At 41.0% G+C, this 20,821-nt stretch overlaps 1 protein-coding gene and 1 long non-coding RNA gene across 7 annotated transcripts in view; one reads left to right on the forward strand and one right to left on the reverse strand.

The window, feature by feature from the left end:
• LOC125080772 (TRPM8 channel-associated factor 1) overlaps positions 1-20,746 on the reverse strand; it is a 45,811-nt gene extending 25,065 nt beyond the window's left edge. For 2 of the 4 annotated variants that reach the window (XM_047694858.1, XM_047694862.1), the window contains exon 1: positions 7,113-7,261. The gene's annotated coding sequence lies outside the window, so the exon portion shown is untranslated. Of the gene's footprint in view, positions 1-7,112; positions 7,262-9,296; positions 9,454-20,583 lie in introns of those variants that run through there. The other 2 variants (XM_047694859.1, XM_047694860.1) reach the window with 2 other exon arrangements.
• LOC125080780 (uncharacterized) overlaps positions 1-20,821 on the forward strand; it is a 55,192-nt gene that overhangs the window by 4,462 nt on the left and 29,909 nt on the right. For 2 of the 3 annotated variants that reach the window (XR_007121472.1, XR_007121470.1), the window contains exons 2-5: positions 6,169-6,273; positions 8,977-9,395; positions 10,571-10,737; positions 19,819-20,676. This is a non-coding gene — a long non-coding RNA (uncharacterized LOC125080780). Of the gene's footprint in view, positions 1-6,168; positions 6,991-8,976; positions 9,396-10,570; positions 10,738-19,818; positions 20,677-20,821 lie in introns of all 3 variants that reach the window. The other variant, XR_007121471.1, reaches the window with a different exon arrangement.

Consider the following 20,821-nt stretch of genomic DNA (forward strand, 5'->3'; position numbering starts at 1 on the left):
ACCTCATCACACCCTTCCCGGTCCTCCTAAACTCTTGAGACCAAACGGAAAGAGCTCGACACTTTTCCATTGCAGAAGGAAACAAACAGAAGTGGAGAATGTGGGCAGAATTGTGCCCCCAAAGAGTTACCTGTAAATCCACCTCCTAGTACCTGTGAATGCAACCTTATTTGGAAAATAGTGTCCTTGCAGGTAAAATCAAGTTAAGATGAGGTCATGCTGGATTTGAATGAGCCCTGATTTAATGACTGGTATCTTTTAAGAAACATCTGGACACAGAGACACACAGGGGAGAACGCTAAGAGAAACTGGAGTGATGCGTCTATATGCCAAGGGAGGCCAGAGGTTGCTGGTGAGCTCCAGAAGCTCTGGAAGAGGCGTAGGACAGATTTTCCTTCAGATTCCAGAAAGAACGCCTTGCTAACACCTGGACTTCAAACTTCTGTGCCCCCACGACTGTGAGAGAAGCATATTTCTGTTTTAAGTCACCTAATTTGTGGTGATGTGTTACAACAGCCACCAGAAACTAACACAGCGGTGCCTCATGCTGCCCCTTGTCCCCCTCAGCAACCACGTTGATCTTATTCATCCCAGCTTGTGGAATCCCAGAATATCGGTCTAGAAGGTCTGGGTCCTCATAGGATCTTCTTTGGTCGCAGTCATAGGTTGGGGAAGAGGAAAAAAATAAGTCCTCTGTGGCTTGAATCCAGGTCTCCATCAACCAGGAATTATGGCAGATTCTTCTTCCTTGTACCTTGTACCTGGAGAAAGGTGTGTATGTCTGTGGATGTGACCTTATATAAATCCTCTGCTTCTTCACCTTGAACTCCCTGCTCAGATGCGCAACGTCTGACCTCCACTATGTTCACTTTACTGAAGCAGTTTCCCCGACAGCAGATGTGTTTTCATAATCGGGACATCTAGTGGTTGGCGTTCTCACTGACCACTCAGTGGCACCGGCTAATACTGCTGTCCTGTTCCCTGGGACTCTCACCACCAGTAACGTTACGGCCAGAGCCAACGTCATCATCTTCAATCTGCTGACCCATTCACTTTCTATCCTTCCCTGACCTCTTCTGAAACTGCAGATATTTCTTGTGTTTTTATCTTTGGTTCTTAACATCTATCTATTTCTCGTCAGAAAATATGTTCATTCCCAAGATAATAGGCAAAGCAGTTACAAGCTCTGGCTCTGGAGGGAGGCTATCTGGGCCTGAATCTTAGCTTTGTTTGCTTACTAACTGTGAGATAGGGCAACACATCTCAGACATCATTTCCTCATTCATTAAGTAGGGACAAAAGTGTCTAGCACATAAGGTTGTCCCAAGGATTAAAGGAAATAACAGGTTAAATGTCTTTCAATTATTTATTATATATATGAGTGTGTGTGTGTGTGTGTGTGTGTGTGTGTGTGTGTATTTACGTTTAATTATTTGGTAAAAGTAAGCTATTTAATTTGCAAATGTGCATAAGAGAGAATTCTTTTTTTTTTAAGATTATTTTATTTTACAGAGAGTGAGCGAGTGAGTGGGGGGAGGGGCAGAGGGAGAGAATCCTCAAGCAGATTCCCAGCTGAATATGAAGCCCAACATGGGGCTCAATCTCATGACCCATGAGATCATGACCTAGAGCCGAAACCAAGAGTCAAACGCTCAACCAACTGAGCCAGCCAGGCGCCCCATAGAGAATTCTTATAAAGTGAGCAAAAACCAAACCTAATGTCAGATGTCTCTGTGTTGTAAATACTGAACTAAACATTTAATGATTCCGATTTTATAGTTTTCACATTATGGAGCCAAAGCTAACAGTAATATTAATTATGATTACATTTAGTTCTCAAGTGTTTCCACGGGTCCTTGAGAAAGTCCTGGGCACAGGCACTGTGCCTTCCTCAGGTACAGACGAAAAGGCCCTGGTTCTGAGGTAATGAATAAACTCAAGATCCCCCCCCGACAGAGCACTCTACCACTGCAGTGGTCTCTAAAACTAAAGAAGTCTTAAATTTAGTCTTTTCCTTCCAAACTACCTCTTCTTAGGCACATTACATGAGCTCAATGTCCCTAGCTGCTACAGAGGGTGACATTTACTTCAGAGAAGTTTTGAGATGATAGAACAGGCGGTTGGTTCACAAGAGCTTGTCCTTTCCCTGCTCTTCCTGGTGTCCACAAATAGCCAGAATAGCAAACTGCACAGAGTCACAGTTGTGCCCTTCTCCCTCCTGTCCCATATCCAGCTGGTCACAGTCCCATCAATGTCATCGTACATGGTTTCCAACCATAGTGCCAGGAACCCAGTTCAGATGCTCAGTAATTCATTCCTCGACTAAACTGACCCAGTTTCTGAGTCACCAGGGCCTGATCTTGCCTCTATTCTTCTAAAGCCACTGATGTATTATTTCCCAGAAGAGAACCCCCTCCCAGAGCTTTGCTTTTCCCCACAGGGTTAAATCTGACACCTTCATCTTGGGGTTTGAGGTCTCCAGGGCTGGCTGCTCCTAACATTTTCCAGCCATGTCTCTGGCTACCTAACCTCTCTGTGCTTCCAGAACACTTGGCATCCCTGGACATGCCCTGCTTTCAATTTAGAGTCTCTTTTCATGCTCTTTCCTTCCTGTTCCCTCTCCCACCTCTTTCTACATGTTGAAATCCTACCCTTCTACGAGAAGTTATTCATAGAAGAGGAAATTTAAATGGCCAATTAGTCTATGAAAATATGCTCAATTTCACTAGTCAGACAATTGAAAATAGAATGCATGATGTTGCCTCTAAGATTATCAAAAAGGAGGAAGGAGAAGGAGGAAGAGAAGGTGAAGAAGATAAAGGCAGATAATAATGCCCAATGTCCAAAAGGCTAGGAGGATGTGACAACAATTTGCTGGAAGGACCAAGACGCTGAGAGCAATCAACAGTGGGCAGCCCCACTTCAGAGGTGAGATCCTCAGACTAGCAATCCTCTTCTGATTACCTTTCTTACAGAAACAAGAGCCGCAGGATTGAAGACCTATGTACAAGGATGCTTGCTCACTGCCACACAAAACTACAATTGGAGATAGATAAATGCAAACCTAGAAATGGAGATAGGTGACAAGGAAGGTTTTCCAGAACCATCTATGATTTCTGTGGGTGCAACCCTCTAACCCAAAGCCATACCGATCCCACTTCTGCATGCTACCTCACCCCACAGCCTAGTGTTACAACATAAGACCCTGGGGCATAGTCCCCAGCCAGCCATGCATACCTACCCCCTAAAGAGCTGCCCATCAGACCCCTCCTCTCCGGGCCCTAGTCACTGCCAGGGCTGGTACTCCAGAAACACTCAGAGCAGAGAACTCACATTTTTTGTCTCACTAACTGTATTTCAAGCTAGTTCATGGGGGAGCTGTCTGTGGAAAAGTGACAAAGGGATGGGAAGTTGGCCTGGAGATTTGAAAAGTAGGGCACCAGAGTGAAGAGGGCTCTTCCTGTGGAGTTGCCTCCTTCTACCTGCCAGGGTTTGGTGAGGAACACTCAGGCTCCCCTCCTCTGGACCAGTTTCCCCTGTCCTGCTCCACGAGCGGGACTGCAATGCAGCCTCAGCCTGATACAAATGCTGCATGCGTGGCAAGCCAACATCTGAGAGGGAGAATGTTTGGATAAAGGATGATAATCTGTATCATAGAATATCACATCACTACTACAAAGAATGAGTTAAATCTGTTTTGCATCTATGTAGACAACCCTTGATATACTTTAAGTAGAAACCTCACATCATTGTAATTTTAGGACACAAGTCCATTTTTGTAGGGATAAAGACAGTAATAATAGTACTAGTAATTTTAGTAGGAGTAATCACAATACACTGCTTTCTAGGTCCCAGGTATTATTATAAGTTTCTTTCATAAAGTATTTACTTCTGACAACAAACCTGTGAGTTTGTACAATCACTATCTACTTTATAGGTGGGCAACAGCAAACAAAACAAAAAAATGTGATGGCCAGAGAATGTGTTACTTGCTCAAGTCACACAAGTGTGAGTAGTGGATCCAGGATTCAAACCCCGAAAATCTTGTACTGAGTCCACATTCTTAAGTACCAGAAATATACAAGCCTGTTAAGGACCAGGATTTTAGGGGTGCCTGGGTGGCTCAGAGGGTTAAGCCTCTACCTTGGGCTCAGGTCATGGTCTCAGGGTCCTGGGATCAAGCCCCACATCGGGTTCTCTGCTCAGCGGGGAGCCTGCTTCCCCCTCTCTCTGCCTGCCTCTTCGCCTACTTGTGATCTCTCTCTGTGTGTCAAATAAATAAATAAAATCTTAAAAAAAAAAAAAAGGACCTGGATTTTATACACAAGAGAAAAATCTATGGAGGCCATATTTCAACATACCAACATTAACTGCATTAGGAAGGGGAGAGGTGAACCGTATTCTTTCTCCTTAACCAGGTCTGCATCCTTTGAATTGTTGTGTATATTACTGTTACAGTTAAAAATACCACAGGTAGGGGCACCTGGGTGGCTCAGTGGGTTAGGCCGCTGCCTTCGGCTCAGGTCATGATCTCAGAGTCCTGGGATCGAGCCCCGCATCGGGCTCTCTGCTCAGCAGGGAGCCTGCTTCCTCCTCTCTCTCTCTGCCTGCCTCTCTGCCTGCTTGTGATCTCTCTGTCAAATAAATAAATAAAATCTTTAAAAAAAAAAAATACCACAGGTAATAGAACTCCAAACAAGGAAGTAAACACACTTTAAATGATGGAGTATATACATTAATGGATTGCTCAACTGATCATATCTCACCTAAAATGCATTTTTTCATCAGTTGAGCATTTATCTACTAAAAAAGTTGATTTCCTTCTCTGTGGGGTCCTTTGAACTTTGCAGCTGGTTCTGTTCCCACTTTAACCAGCTATATCCTTGACTCCAACACTTGACTTTTTAACCGAATGCTTCCTGTTTATGCTGGAATCCCTGTTTGCTACTCCAGCTTGGGGACTTCAGAGGAACAGCCTGAAGTGGGGGTGGGGTGGGGAGATCCCTTTTATTTCTCTCCCTCTCTTCGTCCTTGGTTCTCCTTCCATGGCTCCTGCTTTCTCTCCTCTGTGCCAACTGTGGCCTCTTTCGGCTTGCTGGAACTCAAGACACCTCTAAAGCAGAAGGTACCTCAGGCACAACCTATAACTCAGGCAGAGAGCTTTACAAATCCCCTACTCCTATCACAAAGAGCCCCATGCAACCTAAATGGGGTTTCCCTTTAAGAGATGTATTTGGAAGGGAAGGAGGGTAGCAGGCCTGTCTTGGGTATTACACCAGATCCTGCTTTCTAGTGTGATTTCAAATCCAAGTAGAGTAAGTATCTGAGATCAGGGGTATGTGTGGTTCTTTGGATTCTCCAGGAGAACGAAGAGGTGCTCCGTGGTGGATAACGGGGAGTGATGGATGGTGTCAAGGGCAGACCTAGGATCACTTCTTCAGTAAAGAGCTACCCTGGCCTTGACAAATGATTACTCACACAGACATCCAGTCCTATAGGTCTTCTCCTCTTCTTGCCATTTTCTTCCATGAACCCCTTGTTTCTTTTTCCGTACACATCCAATACCCTGTCCAATGCCCGTCAACTTCTACTACGCTAGAATTGGGGTGGGTTCACCCTTCTTTTGTATTCTGTTCTACATATTCCCAGATCAATCTTATTTATTTTTCATGGAAAAAAATGGTTTAATTAATATATTTTTAAAAATATGAAATACAGGGGCGCCTGGGTGGCTCAGTGGGTTAAAGCCTCTGCTTTCGGCTCAGGTCATGATACCACAGTCCTGGGATCCAGTCCCACATCGGGCTCTCTGCTCAGCGGGGAGCCTGCTTCCTCCTCTCTCTTGCCTCTCTGCCTACTTGTGATCTCTATCAAATAAATAAATTAAAAAATCTTTAAAAAATATGAAATACATATGGAAGAACAATACTTTAAAAAAATTAAACAGATTCCTATATACCTACTACCCAGCTTAAAAAACAGACCATTACCAATAATTTTGAAGACCTTCCTGTGGTCCTCTCCAATACCCCCCATTCCCATAAAAGTAAGCATGATTTAAAATGCTGTTTTTCTATTCCCCTATTCCTATCTTACTACGCTCCCTTCTCAATTCCTGAGTCCCCCAGGGCCTCTCTCTCACTCGAATTTGCTCATTTCTCTGACCAGGGAACTCCCAGGAGAGCAGCATCATGGGGAGCACAAGCCCCGGAGTGTTGACCAGCCTGCCTCCCAGAGGACAGTGTCCTAAGAAATGGACAACGCGGGACACAGGTCGTTCTTAAATTCGAGGGGTTGTCCATACTGAGTTCTGGTGTGGGATCCTCTCTGCTCCTCTCCAGGCCCTCACCCCAGCCAGACTTTCTTACACAGGCCCAGAGCCAGTCCGCAAAGAGCTTGTCCGTGACGTCGGTGGAGGAATGGAGGGGGCCTGGGGTGGGGAGGGTAGTAGGGGGAGGAGGGGAGCAGAGCGGAAAAGCTCTGCCTGGCAGGGAATGCTCCAGACCCACAGGCACCGTTTGGGTGAGGTAGGGGTACACAGACCACTGCCGCCTCTTGCATTTACTTACACACACACACACACACACACACACACACGTGTGTCTCCGGGGACTAGTGAGAGTGGGTAAGGGAAGTCAGACCTAGAGCCAGTGTTTGCAAAGATCAAAGGGCAGTAGGACAGAAGTGATGCTCTGTCACCAGCCACCTGTGTGACCCTGAGCAAGCCCTGACTCCTCCCTCGGCTCCGACGAAGCTGCGGAGGAGATGCTGTTCTTGAGGTCGGGCCTGTACGAATCTCGACCACACAAAGCACGCAGACACAAACATCAGATGTCAGAACCCGGAGAGGGGCAGCAATGCGGCAGCGGCGACGCGGAGCCCAGAGCAGAAAACAGTCAGCAACGGGGGCTAGGACACAATCATGCAGAGACCCGTCCCAGATCCCGGCGCCCCCGGGCCCGCGGCACGCCCCTCCCGCAGGTCCCGCAGGTCCGCCCGCGCCCCCTCGCGCCCCCTCGGCCTCCGGCACCGCCCTCCCCCAGAGCCAGGCCGAGTTCCCCCGCCAGCCACCCCTTCTCCCGCCTGCAGGGCGTCGGCAGAGGGCCACTCACCGGGTCTCGGCGGCAGCTGCGGGCAGGGCTGGGGGTGCACGGTGCGCTGGGGAAGGGGCTTCCCTGCAGGCAGCCCCGCGGCGCGCGGGCGAGCGAGCTGGTAGCCGGGAGGAGGCGCAGCCGGGATTGGGGGGGGGGGAGGGGTTCCTCCTTCCCACTTCCTCCCGGGCGCGAGAGCGAGCCCAGGGGGCGGCGCTTGGCAAGGGACAGCGCTTCTTTGTGTCGCTGGCCCTGCTGGCTTGGCATTGCAGTGGCCCCCATCCTGGCAGAGTGGACGGCCGTTCTATTACAGACAAACTTCTCTGACTATTCGTTACTAAGGGAAAGGCTGAATATATGATAGGACACCTTCTGTGCGATATTATTCAATTCTTAGGAAAAGCTTAGATCTCCATTTGGTTGTGGGCAGGGGGTATATTTGACATACTGCGGGAGGGGGGCAAAAATTATACAAAACTATTAGCTGTGCTTTCATTTTTATAATAAAAAATCGCCCTTTACATATTTGTACTATGATGGGAGAAAGGAGGGCTACATCTCTACCCGTTAATGTCTGACCTGAGGAAGAGCACACGGCAACTTTTATATAGCTCTGCATTGTTTGCATTGTTGTCTATGTTACTTTTGTAAGTTAAGAATATATTACATTTGAAATAGACAATAGGTAGCTAGTGTCTACCCTTCTGTGTACATTTCCGTTCCTATTTCTTTCTTGAAGTCTTCTCTGATCACCAGTTGACAGCCGCTCCTCCCTTCTGTGAACTGTGAGTTCTACTTTGTTCATGACTTCATTGTCCTCGGATGCTAGATCTAGCATGTAAAATGCAAGCTAGGACAGCAGTTAAAAACTCAGAGTGTCACCAGATGTCCTGGGTTCAGGTCTCAATGCTACAATCTACAGGCTGAGTGGCTTCAGCAAGTTACTTAATTGCTCTGCACTCAGTTTTACCTGTACAGTGGGAATGATAAAATTAGTACCTATATTACAGATTTATTGTAAGGCCTAAATTAGGTGACTGAATACTTGTAAAGTTCTTAGATCAATGACTGGCATACAGTAAGACTGGACCAGTGCCTGTTAAATAAAACATTCAGGCTGTCCTAAGACTCAATACTTCATGTTCCAGGAAAATGCATATTTTTAAATATACTGGCTAGAATTTTGGTCCAAATCCAAGTCATATTTTCTTTCTGGAGCCCCCTACTACCTCCTTTTCCTCTTTCCTTTCTTCTTCAAATCTTTCCCCAAACTGAATCATATAATTAATAGCCAATAGGGGATGTGGGTTGGTGAGCTCAATGGCATAAAACATAGAGGGAATGACAGGAACAGAAATCAAGAGAACCTTCAGGATCCTGCCCCGTGAAGGACCACTTGACTGACAGTGAGCATGTCCTTTAGTCCTTTAACTCCCTCCTGACAGAGCTCAGGGTTCTGAGCTAATAAACAAGGAAGACTGAAGACTTGCTTGCTAAGCCCCTCTCCAGTCTCAAATGACAAGATAATAGCACTGCAAGGCAACCCCCCCAAATACTGAGTTGTCTGGAAAATTTTAAAATGCAAAACAAAAACGCACCTATTGCTTACATAAAAATAAATAATAAATAGACAAAAATATTACGTGAGAAGGATAGACACTAACTTACATCTGAGGATGGACATGAAATTTGACAGGGAAAGGATTTTAGCTGTCAGGTTTTGTTTCTTAGAAAGAAGGACACACACACACATACCAGTGGTGGGGGGAGACGCACATACACACCTACGGGGTGGGGGCCAGGGAGAGCAAGTGTGCTGAAGCAAGGGTAATATAATGTCCGCATCTGATAATTCTGTTATATTATTTTCTTTATGTATCTGCAGGTTCGAAATATTTCATCATGAAAAGTGTTGTAAAAGGGCTGAAATTCCTGGAGAAAAATGAAGCACGCAAGAAATATGAGCCAGGAGAACCAGACACAGAGATGGAGACCCCAGAGGGAATCTTTGGAAAACATCTGCCTCCCTAGGCCCAAGCGGTCTCAGGCCCAGACCCTGACTACCTTCGCAGCCCGACAGGCGCCCCTCCCCCGCGCTCCTCTGGACCTCGTCTGGGTCGCTCCTTCTCCCACTCCGGTTGCGCGGAATTGCTCCGCACGCCGGGGCCTGCTCCGGTTCCGGAACCATCTTTGGACGATACTCACCCGTTATCCAGCAGTTTTCACACGGGGCTACTCTGAAGGGGGAAGGGACTGCTCTGCAGAGACGCGACAAGGAGACAGGGCAGTCAGCCTGCGGATTCGGTAATTGGAGGTGGCGGCGGGAGGCGTGCAGGGGTAGATGGGCTGCAGTGCAGAGGGTCTGGGGGGGAGGGGCACAACCCGGGAGCTGATTGGCGGCTACGGCGGGGGGGCGGAGCCTGGCCGGCCGCCCCCACACCTCAGAGGCCCCGCTTTGTGTCTGTTTCTGCCAGAGAATGCAGCCCCAAATCCTGGATGGAGTCCCGGCAGGACTCCGGGAGTGCGGGAGTGCTACGGCGCGATTTGTTAAGAAATAAATCCGTGAACTATTTACCAACAAGGGAGGGGTTGATAAATATAGATTTGTATATAAAACGATACATAACTATTTACAAGGATGAGTTAAATATACATATATGTGCTAGGAGTTAGGCTGTATCTATGTTTATATTTTTAATGAACATTTAACAAGGTATTAAAAATAGCTTGCATTTTTGTAGGGAAAAATTTATTACATATGCTTATATAAACACAGAAGTTATATGGAAAGCATACATCTAACTGTTAGAATCAGTTACTTCAGAGAGTTAAGAGTAGATTAGTTTTAAGTATGTTTTCTTCACACACCTCTAACATTTCAGTAGGAATATATATTATTTTGTGACAAAAATTGATAAATTTAATGAACTAAAATAGATGAAATATCCTTGCACAAATAGCTGGTAGTGACACCTCCATAAGTATGATTTCTCTCTGTGTGGAGAATTCTTGAACTGTGTCCCTAGTCCTGTCTCATTTTAGTCAAGTAAGAGCAAAATATAACACCTGACTTTTGAGCCATAAGCTCAAAATATGGTCCCGCCTTGAATCCATGTCTTCTCATCCAGCTTGGGGAGCTCAACTTTAGAAGCTGGGAGAAAAACCACTTGGCCCTTTTATGGCTGGTCCCAAAGGCCTGAAAGATTTGTGTGGCCTCTGTACACTCTGCTGTTTCCTCACCCTTAACCAATCACTGCACTGGCCCTTATTCTCTGGTGCCTAAGAAGAAGGTGTCCCTGACCAAACCGTTAAAAATGGTCCCCTACCACAAAACAGTGTCCAGGCTGGACCTTCCACAGGAATGTGGATTCAGTGATAAAGGGGATAGATTCCTATATCCTGTATCACTTCAGGGTTTCATTAAAAGTTTCCAAACTAGACTAAACATAAGTCAAGAACTTTATTTTATTCTTCTTCAGATTCTCCACTTCATCATGTGGCCACGAACAGGTGTTTGGTAATGTCTGTTTGGTGGATGGATGGACAAGATACATGAATGTGGGATGAGGAACTCTTAGCACACTCCTCAACAAGACAAAGAGCAGCTTAACAGTGAGAATGAATCAAATCACAGCTTTCCTATGTTGTAAGTTTTCTCCTCTTCTTCATCTTCTCTTATTTAATCTTCAATAAGCACTTTGCTTTCTTCCTGTATCTGCTAACATTTCAGCTAGTTCTAGCCTCTCTCTGTTTCAGACTTCACTTCATTAGCACCATTTTAAATCCTATATCCTTCTAGAGTTTCTGTTTTTCCAGTTTCTACCATGAGATTGCCATGAAATCCTGAATGTAATGAAATAACTTTTGAAATATTATGTTCTATAAATACTCAGCTAAATCGGCATGAACAATTTATTAAAAATCCATACTATAAAATATTATGCAGTTCTTAAAAAGGACAAGCTCAAGTCATATCTTGAGGAACGCTCTCCATATATATTTTCAGCTAAAAATTTGTAATGCTTCTCTTGAGCTTTTATGTTTATCTAAGCAGGAAAAATATGGACATATTTGGTTACCTCTGGAAGTGGAGAGGGTTGGCTACTAATTTTTTTCTTTAGACTTTTTGTATTTTTAAGATATTACAAATATAATTTGGAGGTAAAAAGGACTATTTGGTAATACCACTCTTAGGTTTATGCCAAAGAGAAATGTATATATCTGCATCACCGAAAGACACATACTAGGATGTTCAAGGCAGCGGCATCTATAATAATCTAAAACTGGATACTACCCTCCCTTCTTTCTTACCCCTAGTGCTGACCTGGCACTATCTTCCATTACAAGTGTCTTAAAAACAAAGATAAGATTATTTTCAGATATATTCGAGAAATTATTTTCAAAAGATTTTTAAGGAAATTCTAAAGGATGTATCTCAAGAAGAAATACAATAATATTAGATAAATTACCTGAAATGCAAGACAAAATGATAAGAGTTTTAAATCTGGCATTGAGAGAATACCTTATTTGGAACAACCCTTCCACTGAAAACTCACAGCAGTAAAAGTTGGACAAAATATAGGAGACAAAGGAAGATTCTGAAGAGCAAACAACACAAGGAGAACTTGAGAAGCTATAATCCCAAGGGAAGAAACACACAGGACATGAGCTCCACATCTGCTGGGGATTTTCCATTTAGGGCATTTTCTAGTTCACAATGCAGAAAAAGTGAGGCCAAACAGAAAGTGTCAGTCTTAGTGAATCAAGATTCTCAAACCAACTGAACTCATAGGGCAAAATTTCAGACAAGAAGGTATCTCTGAGAACTGAATATAAAAAAATCTATGTACAAATTCCCCTTAATTTGTCACTGTCTTTCTCTTAAGCTATGCACATACAGAGAGGGACTGCTACCTCCAAAAATCCACCAAAACTTGTTGAAAACGGTGGTTAAATGTTAAACAGGTGACAGTTATTTCAGTAGCTATACTGTTCTGGGAATAAAGCAATGGAGGTCAAGTCCCACAAAAACAATATACTCTTGTCAACACACTCTGCTTTCAGTTGAGACATGAGAGGATTCATGGCATATCAAAATAATGACACCTTTGGAGTAAAGAATATGGTCTTGAGTAAAGTAAAAACTTAAAGTGCATCAGTTTTAAGAAAGCTTAAAACTAATGTTTGATAGCATAAAAGTAATCTTCTGGTGCTTTATCATTTCTCATCCCCCAAAAAATCCTCTCTGAGTAACAATAACATCAAGTATAACTTTATAATTTTTCATTCATGATGTCCTTTACCCAATAAAAAATTTAGGGAGAGGCTAAAAATCCGATTACATTGCCAAGTACTCAGAAGAAACAACAAATAATAGAAATAGACTCATGGTTGATTTGGACATTTGCATTCTTAGGGATTGACTTTAACTGAGTCAATATGTTGAAAAATTATAGAAGCAAGGCTGGAGAATTTCACTATAGAATTAAAATTCATAAAACTCATATATAGAAAACCATAAGAAAACAATCCCATTTGCAATATCATTAAAAACAATAAAATACTTAGGAACCAATTTAACCAAGGAAGTAAAAGATCTCTACATTGACATCTACAAAACATTGAAGAAAGAAAGTGAAGACACAAATAAATGAAAAGATATTCCATGTTCATGGATTGGAAGAATTAGTAATGTTAAAATGTTCATACTAACCAAAATTATCTACAGATTTAATACAATCCCTATCAAAATTCCAATGGCATTTCTTATAACACTAGAAAAAAGAAATCCTAAACATCATATAAACCAGAAAAGAACTCCAATTGCCAAGGCATGCTTCAGCTAGAAGAATAAAACTTGAGGCATTACAAATACCTGATTTCTAATTATATTACAAAGCTATAGGAATTAAAGTATTATGGTACTTGCATAAAAACTAACACATAGGCCAATGGGAAAAAAAATGAAGACTCCAGAAATAAGCCCACACATTTACATTCAACTCACTGTCAACAAAGGTACAAAGAAATAGGGAAAGGATAGACTCTTCAATAAATGGTGTTGGAATAACTGGATATCCACATGCAGAAAATGCAACTGGACTCTTGTCTCATAGCATATATGCAAATCAACTCTAAATGTCTTAAAGACTTAAATGTTAAGACCTGAAATTGGAAAGCTACTAGAAGAAAACATAGGGAATAAACTTCTTGATATTGGTCTGGGCAACACATTTTTGGATATCACCCCAAAAACACAGGTAATGAGCAAAAGTACACAAGTGGGACTACTTCAAACTAAAAAGCATCTGCACAGCAAAAGAAATAATCAACAGAAGGAAGGGATAACCTATGGAATGGGAGAAAATGTTTGTAAATTTTATATCCCCAGTAAGGGTTAATACAAAAAATAAATAAGGAATTCAAACAACTCACTAGCAAGAAAATAAATAATCCAATTTAAAAATAAGCAAAGGACCTAAATGGACATTTCTCAAAAGAAGACATACAAATGGCCAATAGGTATACGAAAAAGTACTCAAATCCACTAATTATCAGGATATACAAATCTAAACCATGACATATTATCTCACACCTGTTGGAAGGACTACTATCAAAAAGATAACAAGTATTGGTGAGGGTAAGGGAAAAAGGAAACACTTATGTACTGTTGATGTGAATGTACATTGGTAAAGTCATTATGGAAAACAGCATAGAGGTTCCTCCCCAAAATGAAAACAGAACTACCATATTATCCAGGAACCCAGCTTCTGGGTATATATTCAAAGAAAATGAAATCAGTATCTGGAAGTAATGTTTGCACTCCCATGTTCATTGCAGCACTATTTGCAGTAGTCAAGATATGAAAAATGAAAATGACTTAAGTCATTATCCAATGAATGAATGGATAAATAAATTGTTGTATGTATATACAATGGAATTTAATTAGCCATAAAAAAAGAAGAAAACCTGGCCATTTGTGACAACATGGATGAACTTTGAGGGCATTATAATGTTTCAAAGTTTCAAAATAATTCAAAGACAAATATGTGTGACCTCCTTTATATGTAGAATCTAAAATAGTCAAACTCAGAAGCAAAAAGTAGCATGGTGCTGGGAGGTGGGAGAAATGAAGAGAAGTATAGATCAAAGGCTGCAAAATTCAGGTATGTAACATAAATAAGTTCTGGAGATCTAATGTATATTACAGGGACTATAGTTAATAATATCGTATTATATACTTGAAATTTACTAAGATAATACATCTCAATTGTTCACACACACACACAAACAAAAGGTAAACTATGTGAGGTGATCAATATATTAATTAGCTTGATGTGGTAATCATTTCACAATGTATACATATATCTAAACATCACTTTGTGCATCTTATATATATGAAAAATTTCTCAATTATACCCCAATAAATATTATGAATTAAATGTGTTATACAACTAGAGTATTCCTAAAACATTCAGCCTAAAACATTACAACACATAATTTCCAAATAAGAGTAGTAGTAAAATGGGTAAACAAAGGAATAAAAGAGACAGATAAAGCACACAAAAAAATAATTAGCAAAAAAAAAAAGAGAGAGAGAGAGAGAGACAGAAATAAATCTGTTTGCACTACTAATCACAATAAATATAATTGGAATAAATTATTCAATGGTAAGTTATAAATTGTCAAACACTAATTTTATTTTTTAATTTATGTACTTATTTTTTAAGATTTATTTGTTTGGGAAGGGGAGGGGTCAAGGGAAAGGGAGAGACTCTCAAACAGAATCTCTGCTGAGTGTGGAGCCTGATGCCGAGCTCAATCTCATGACTCTGAGATAATAACCTGAGCCAAAATCAAGAGTCAGATGCCCAATCAACCGAACCACCCAGGCACCACTCAAGCAATAATTTCAAAATGAGCAATGAAAAACTACAGGTAAGTTTGTGACCTATATATATGACTTAAAACAGATTTAGAAAGATTTAAAGTCAAAGGATGAAAAATAAATCTTTTTTTTTTTTTAAGATTTATTTATTTATTTATTTGACAGACAGAAATCACAAGTAGGCAGAGAGGCAGGCAGAGAGAGAGGGGGAAGCAGGCTCCCCACCGAGCAGAGAGCCCGATGTGGGGCTTGATGCGGGGCTCGATCTCAGCCGAAGGCAGAGGCTTTAACCCCTGAGCCACCCAGGCACCCCGAAAGATAAATCTTTCTTAAAGGTAATTACCAATCTGGGTCAACACTAGTCAAAGAAACCTTGACTTTATAGCTGAGCAAATTAAGAGTTTAAGACTAAAAGCATTAATAGGTAGCCATAATAATGAATCCTTACATAATGTTAAATTTTTCAATTTACTCCAATTCACTAATAACATAGCCTCAAAATACATAAAGTAAAACTATACACATCTACAATGAGAAATTTCAAAATCTACCATCACAGTGAGAGATTGTAACATTTTTTTTTTGGTAATTGACAATTCAAACAGATAAAAAATTGATAAGATATGGCAGATCTGGATTGTATAATTGCCATACTTGTTAATTAGACACTACACATTATCTTCAAGAGCACAAATTTAACGGACCAGGTGCTAGGTCATAAAGCTAGCTTCAAAAGTCCAAAGGAACTGATATCACACATTCTCTGACTACATAATGAACTAGGCAACATTTACTGCAAGATAATAAAAGAATTTTCATGTGAGTAACTAGAAATTAAAATACATTGTTGTAAAAAAAATGCATGGCTTAAATAAGAAACCATAATGAAAATTATAGATACTTACAGCTACATGATTGCAAAATATTCGTATCAAAACTTTTGAGATACAGCTAAAAAGCAGTGACACAAATTTAAGAGCTTAATGAGTTAAGCATATGAGCTAAGCATATACCTTAAAAGCTTAGAAAATAAATAACAAAAATTCAAAGAAGAAGAACTAATAAAATAAATATCAATTAATGGAAAAATTTAAGTTTTATGTATGTGTGTATAAGTAAATGAAAGAGCTAATAAAGTAGTCTAAATTCTGGCAAAATTAGTCAAAACAAAATGAGAAAGTGTACAGGTCATAATAATGATAAACTAAACATAATGAGAGAATATTATGAACAATTTTATTCTATTAAGCTTGAAATATATATGATATAGATATAGAACAGTTAAATATCTTAGAAAATAAATTCATGAAAGTTGACTCATAAGAAAACCTAGATAGTCCTATAATCCTTAAAGTAATTGAACCAATAAGTTTAATACCTTTTGATAACATAAACTCCACACTCTGGGGTTTTGCTGGTGATTTGAGGAGATATTCAAGGACCAGATAATTCCAACCTAACCCAGATTCTTCCACAGAATAGCAATAGTGAGAATATTACCCATCTTATTTTATGAGGTGACATCAACAAATAATAAAGTTAGAACCAAAGAGGATAATTGCATGCCAATCTCATTTCACATATATAAATGCAAATATCTAATGCTTATCTCTATATCATTATGTAAAAATTATTGCATATTTACAAAAGACAGTTTATTCCAGGGATGCAAAGTTGATTAAATATTTAAGACTGAAGACTATCTTCATCATATTAACATATTTAAATGGAAAAAACATATGAGAAAATCGATAGCTATAGAAGAAGCATTCTATAATAAAATATCTACTCATTTAAAAAAAGTGCTTCCCAGAAAAAGAATCAAACTTTCTTATTATTGAACAAGGCATTTATAAACTAACCATTGCAAATGCCAAAGTTTACATAATGAAATCTTTCTTTTTATCTTAAGGATAAAAAAAGGATAAAACCTTTATTCAACTTTATACTGAAAGTCCTAGCCAATGCAGTTAAGACAAGAAAAAGAAATTAAAGGTATAAGGATTGGAAAGGAAGAAACAATACTGCCAATTTTTAGGTGATATGACTGCCTGTGTAACAAATCTGAAAGACTATACAGGTAAATTTAGAATTACTAATAGAGTTTGTCACATTTGATATAGAGTCAATATATAAAAGGCAACTGATTTTCTATACACCAGGAACAATAAGCAACAAAATATAATTTTCTAAAAGAAAACATTTACAATCACAGTAAAAATATAATGTATTTAGAAATAAATTTAATAAACATAGCAGAAGAAAAACAATAAAAAATATTATAAAAAACATTAAAAAACATTGAAGTTGAACTAAATAAATAGCATTATGTACCAAGTTCATAGATGGAAAAAGGCAACATCTTAAAGAGGACTTGTCTCCCCAAACTGATATATAAAATTAATGCAATATCAACCAAAATTCCAACAGGTTTGTTTACACGTTTGTTCCTTGTTTTGGAGAACTTGATAAGTTTATTTAAATATTTAGATGGAGGCATCTATTGGCTCAGTTGGTTGAGTGTCTGACTCTCGGTTGGTTGGTTGGGTCATGATCACAGGGCCACATGGTTGAACCCCACATCAGGCTCCATGCTCAGTGCAGAGTCTACTTGAGATTTTCTCTCTCTCTCTTTCTCTCTCCCTCTGCCCCTCCACCTGCTTGCACATGCTCTCTCTAAAACAAATAAAATCTTTAAAAAATATATTTATATGGAAGATCAAAGATCCAAGAATTGCTAAAAACTCTTGAAGAAGAATAAAAAAATGGGAAGAATTTTACTACCATATTTTAAGACTTCTTATAAACCTAGAATCATTAAGGAAATAGATAACTACAGGAAACTTAAAACAAATTCATGTATATGAAAATCTGAATTCTTGCCGATCACTGGTGCTGGGACAATTGATTATTCATATTGAATAAACAATATAACAATCAGTTTCCAGGTAGATTAAGACAAATCGCCAAATGCAAAACTATAAATGCTTTAAGAGGTAAATGTACTAAAATTAATTTATTCTTTTTATAAAAGAAAATATTGGTAACTTGCAATTAAAATTCAAAACTTGGTTCATTGAAAGAAATGGACATAAAGAGAAAGAAAAACTAAGCACCAAATTGGAAGAAGATATTTGCAGCATATATAGCTGACAACAAATTGGTTATCATCCACATTATATAAGGAAAGCATTCCAATGAGGCAATAAGAAAAAAAGCAAACAACCCAATATGAAAATGAGTAAAAGACAGGAATCAGGATTTCAGAGAGAAACCACAATATTTCACCAATGTCTGAAGAGATGGACACCTCATTAGTTATCAGAGAAATGCTAATTAAAATCACAGTGGAACACTATTTCATGTGCACAAGACAGGCTAAAAATGAAATTTGATAATACCAAGTTATAACAAGTATGTGGAGTAATAGGAACTCTCATGTCTTGCAAAGAGAGAGTAAAAACCCTCTTTACTCCCTCAATACTTCGGAAACAGATTGGAAATAACCTAATAAATTTGCACATACACAAATCTTATAACTTGGTAATTCTATGCCCGAGTGTGCAATTGAGGGAACCAGAGTGAGCCTGTGGATGTGAACCAGAAGCCACATGTAGGAATGCTAGAGAACATTATTTGTTAATATCCCCTGTAGTAGGCAGCCTTTAAAATGGCCCCCAATAATCCCTGCCTCCAGATATTCATGGTTTTGTGTAAGCCCTTTCTCTTGAGTGTTGTCTACAACTAGTGATTCACTTCTAATAAACAGAAGATCACATGTCACTTTTGAGATTAGGTTACAACAAGAATCTGGCCTTCATCTTTATCTCTTCTTCTCTCAGGTAGCCTTTATCCTGGAGAAAGCAAGCCGCCATGTTTTGACTAGTTTCTAAACAGAAGCCCATTTGGCAAAGAAATGATGTGTCCAACCAAAGCCAGTGAGGCCAAGAGGCTTGCCAACCGTTACTTGAGGGAGCTTGGAAGGGTTTTCCTCTACTCTCAGCCTTGAGAAGACTGTAGTCCCAGCCAATGCTGCTTACAGCCAGTGAGAGATACTGCATCAGACACTCCCCGCCAAGCTCCTCCTGGATTCCTGACCGACAGAAACTGTGAGGTAATAGGTTTTTGTTTTAAGCTGCTAAGTGTTGGGATAATTTGTCACACAGCAATAGATAACTAATACATTTCCCAAACTAGCAAAACCTAAATGTAGAATGGAGAAGTTATAGTATACTCCTACCATAAACAGTGAAAAGGAAGGAATCATGAAGGGTGAATCTCAAAAACTTGAGTATCTACAGTATAATGTCATTAACATGAAAACTTAAAAAATAGGGAAAGCAAACATGTATATGTTTTTGGAATACACACACAAATCACAAAACTATAAAGAGAAGCAAGGAAATGATTAATCCAAAAATCAGCTGTCACCTCTCATGGAAGGGAGAAGGGCTTAAGGAGCTACTGTGGTACTGCAATGTCATTTTTTCAGTCTAGGAGACGGTCAGGCATTCTGTTCATTATTCTTTAGACTGTTCTTAGATGTTTTATATACCCCTTTCTAATAAATTAAAAAAAAAAAAAACAAACCAAAGCAAAAAAGAAAACAAGATACTGAAATGAAGTCGGTGGACAAATAAATAATTTGGAGTATGAAAGGATGGATGGATGGATGGAGGATGGATGGAGGATGGATGGATGGATGGATGCATGGTTTGCTAGACAGGTCATTCGGTCCTTTATGTCTAATTGAACTTGCACTTCTTTCAAGAAGTTTAATTATTATCTGATTCATAAGTCTTTTTCTCCTATAATTAAAGCCTTCTCCTTCCATTGCAGGTTTACCCAACTCATTGGCCAGCTCCTGCGGTTTACCTGGGAACTGTATAATCCAGTATTTACAGCTTCAGGCCAAACACATTCCAGACTAAACGTTCTGCAGGCTTCACTGCACCTACTCTAACCACCACCACCCCTCCCGCACCCGCACCGCCCTCACCCAGCGCACCGCCCTCACCCAGCGCAGACACACTCAGAGCCTTTGGGCACCTAGAGCCCTGGAGCATGTCAGGACTTTGACCTTTCAAGGGTCAAAGTTGGGGGTGGGGGGCGGTGGGAGTGGTCCTGCGGAGACCAGCAACACCTAGATAATTTAAGAGCAAGGCCCCAGGAGATGGGTAACATTACCTCCAGGGTTCCTTTTAGCTCATATCTCAATAGCTCCTCGCAGAGCACACGCACAAAAAAAGCACAAGAAAATGGGTAGAGGGAAGGTCATCGCCTCCTGACAGGCAAGGGTGACAAACACTGCAGCAAGATGAAAACACAGACCGAGTTGCAGGAGACAGCAGAGAAGAATCCGAGAGGTAAACAGAAAGAAATTCTATTAAACACGTCTGCCACCCTCCCCTTGGGGACAAACGGAGGCCCCGTACCAGTCCCCATTCTTCTCTACCCCACAGCACACACGGTCTCCTCGGGCATTCCCTCTGTCTCCGGGTCTCCCCCATCCCACCCCACCCCTGGGTCGCAGCGCTCCGGGCGGTGGCCTCTGTCGATCCCAGGCCTCTTTGGGTCCAGATTCCATCGCTGACTCTCACTTACCGTTTGCCCGGCCTTTTCTGCAGCGCGGGTTCGGGGCGGAGAGGACTGGCTCGGAAGGGCCACGGCCGTTCCCTAAGGCAAGGAGCTTCTCAGGTGAGAAGGGAGTGGGCGGCGGATGAGGCTGGGGACGTGGAAAGTCTCAGGCAGACAGGGGGGCGAGCGGGGCGGGGGAGAGGGGGCGTCCCAGGAGCTGATTGGTGGCTGTAGCGCTGGGGCGGAGCCTGGCCCTCAGTCCCCG

The sequence above is a fragment of the Lutra lutra genome, chromosome 11 (genome assembly GCF_902655055.1).
Source record: "Lutra lutra chromosome 11, mLutLut1.2, whole genome shotgun sequence".
Classification (NCBI taxonomy): Eukaryota; Metazoa; Chordata; class Mammalia; order Carnivora; family Mustelidae; genus Lutra; species Lutra lutra.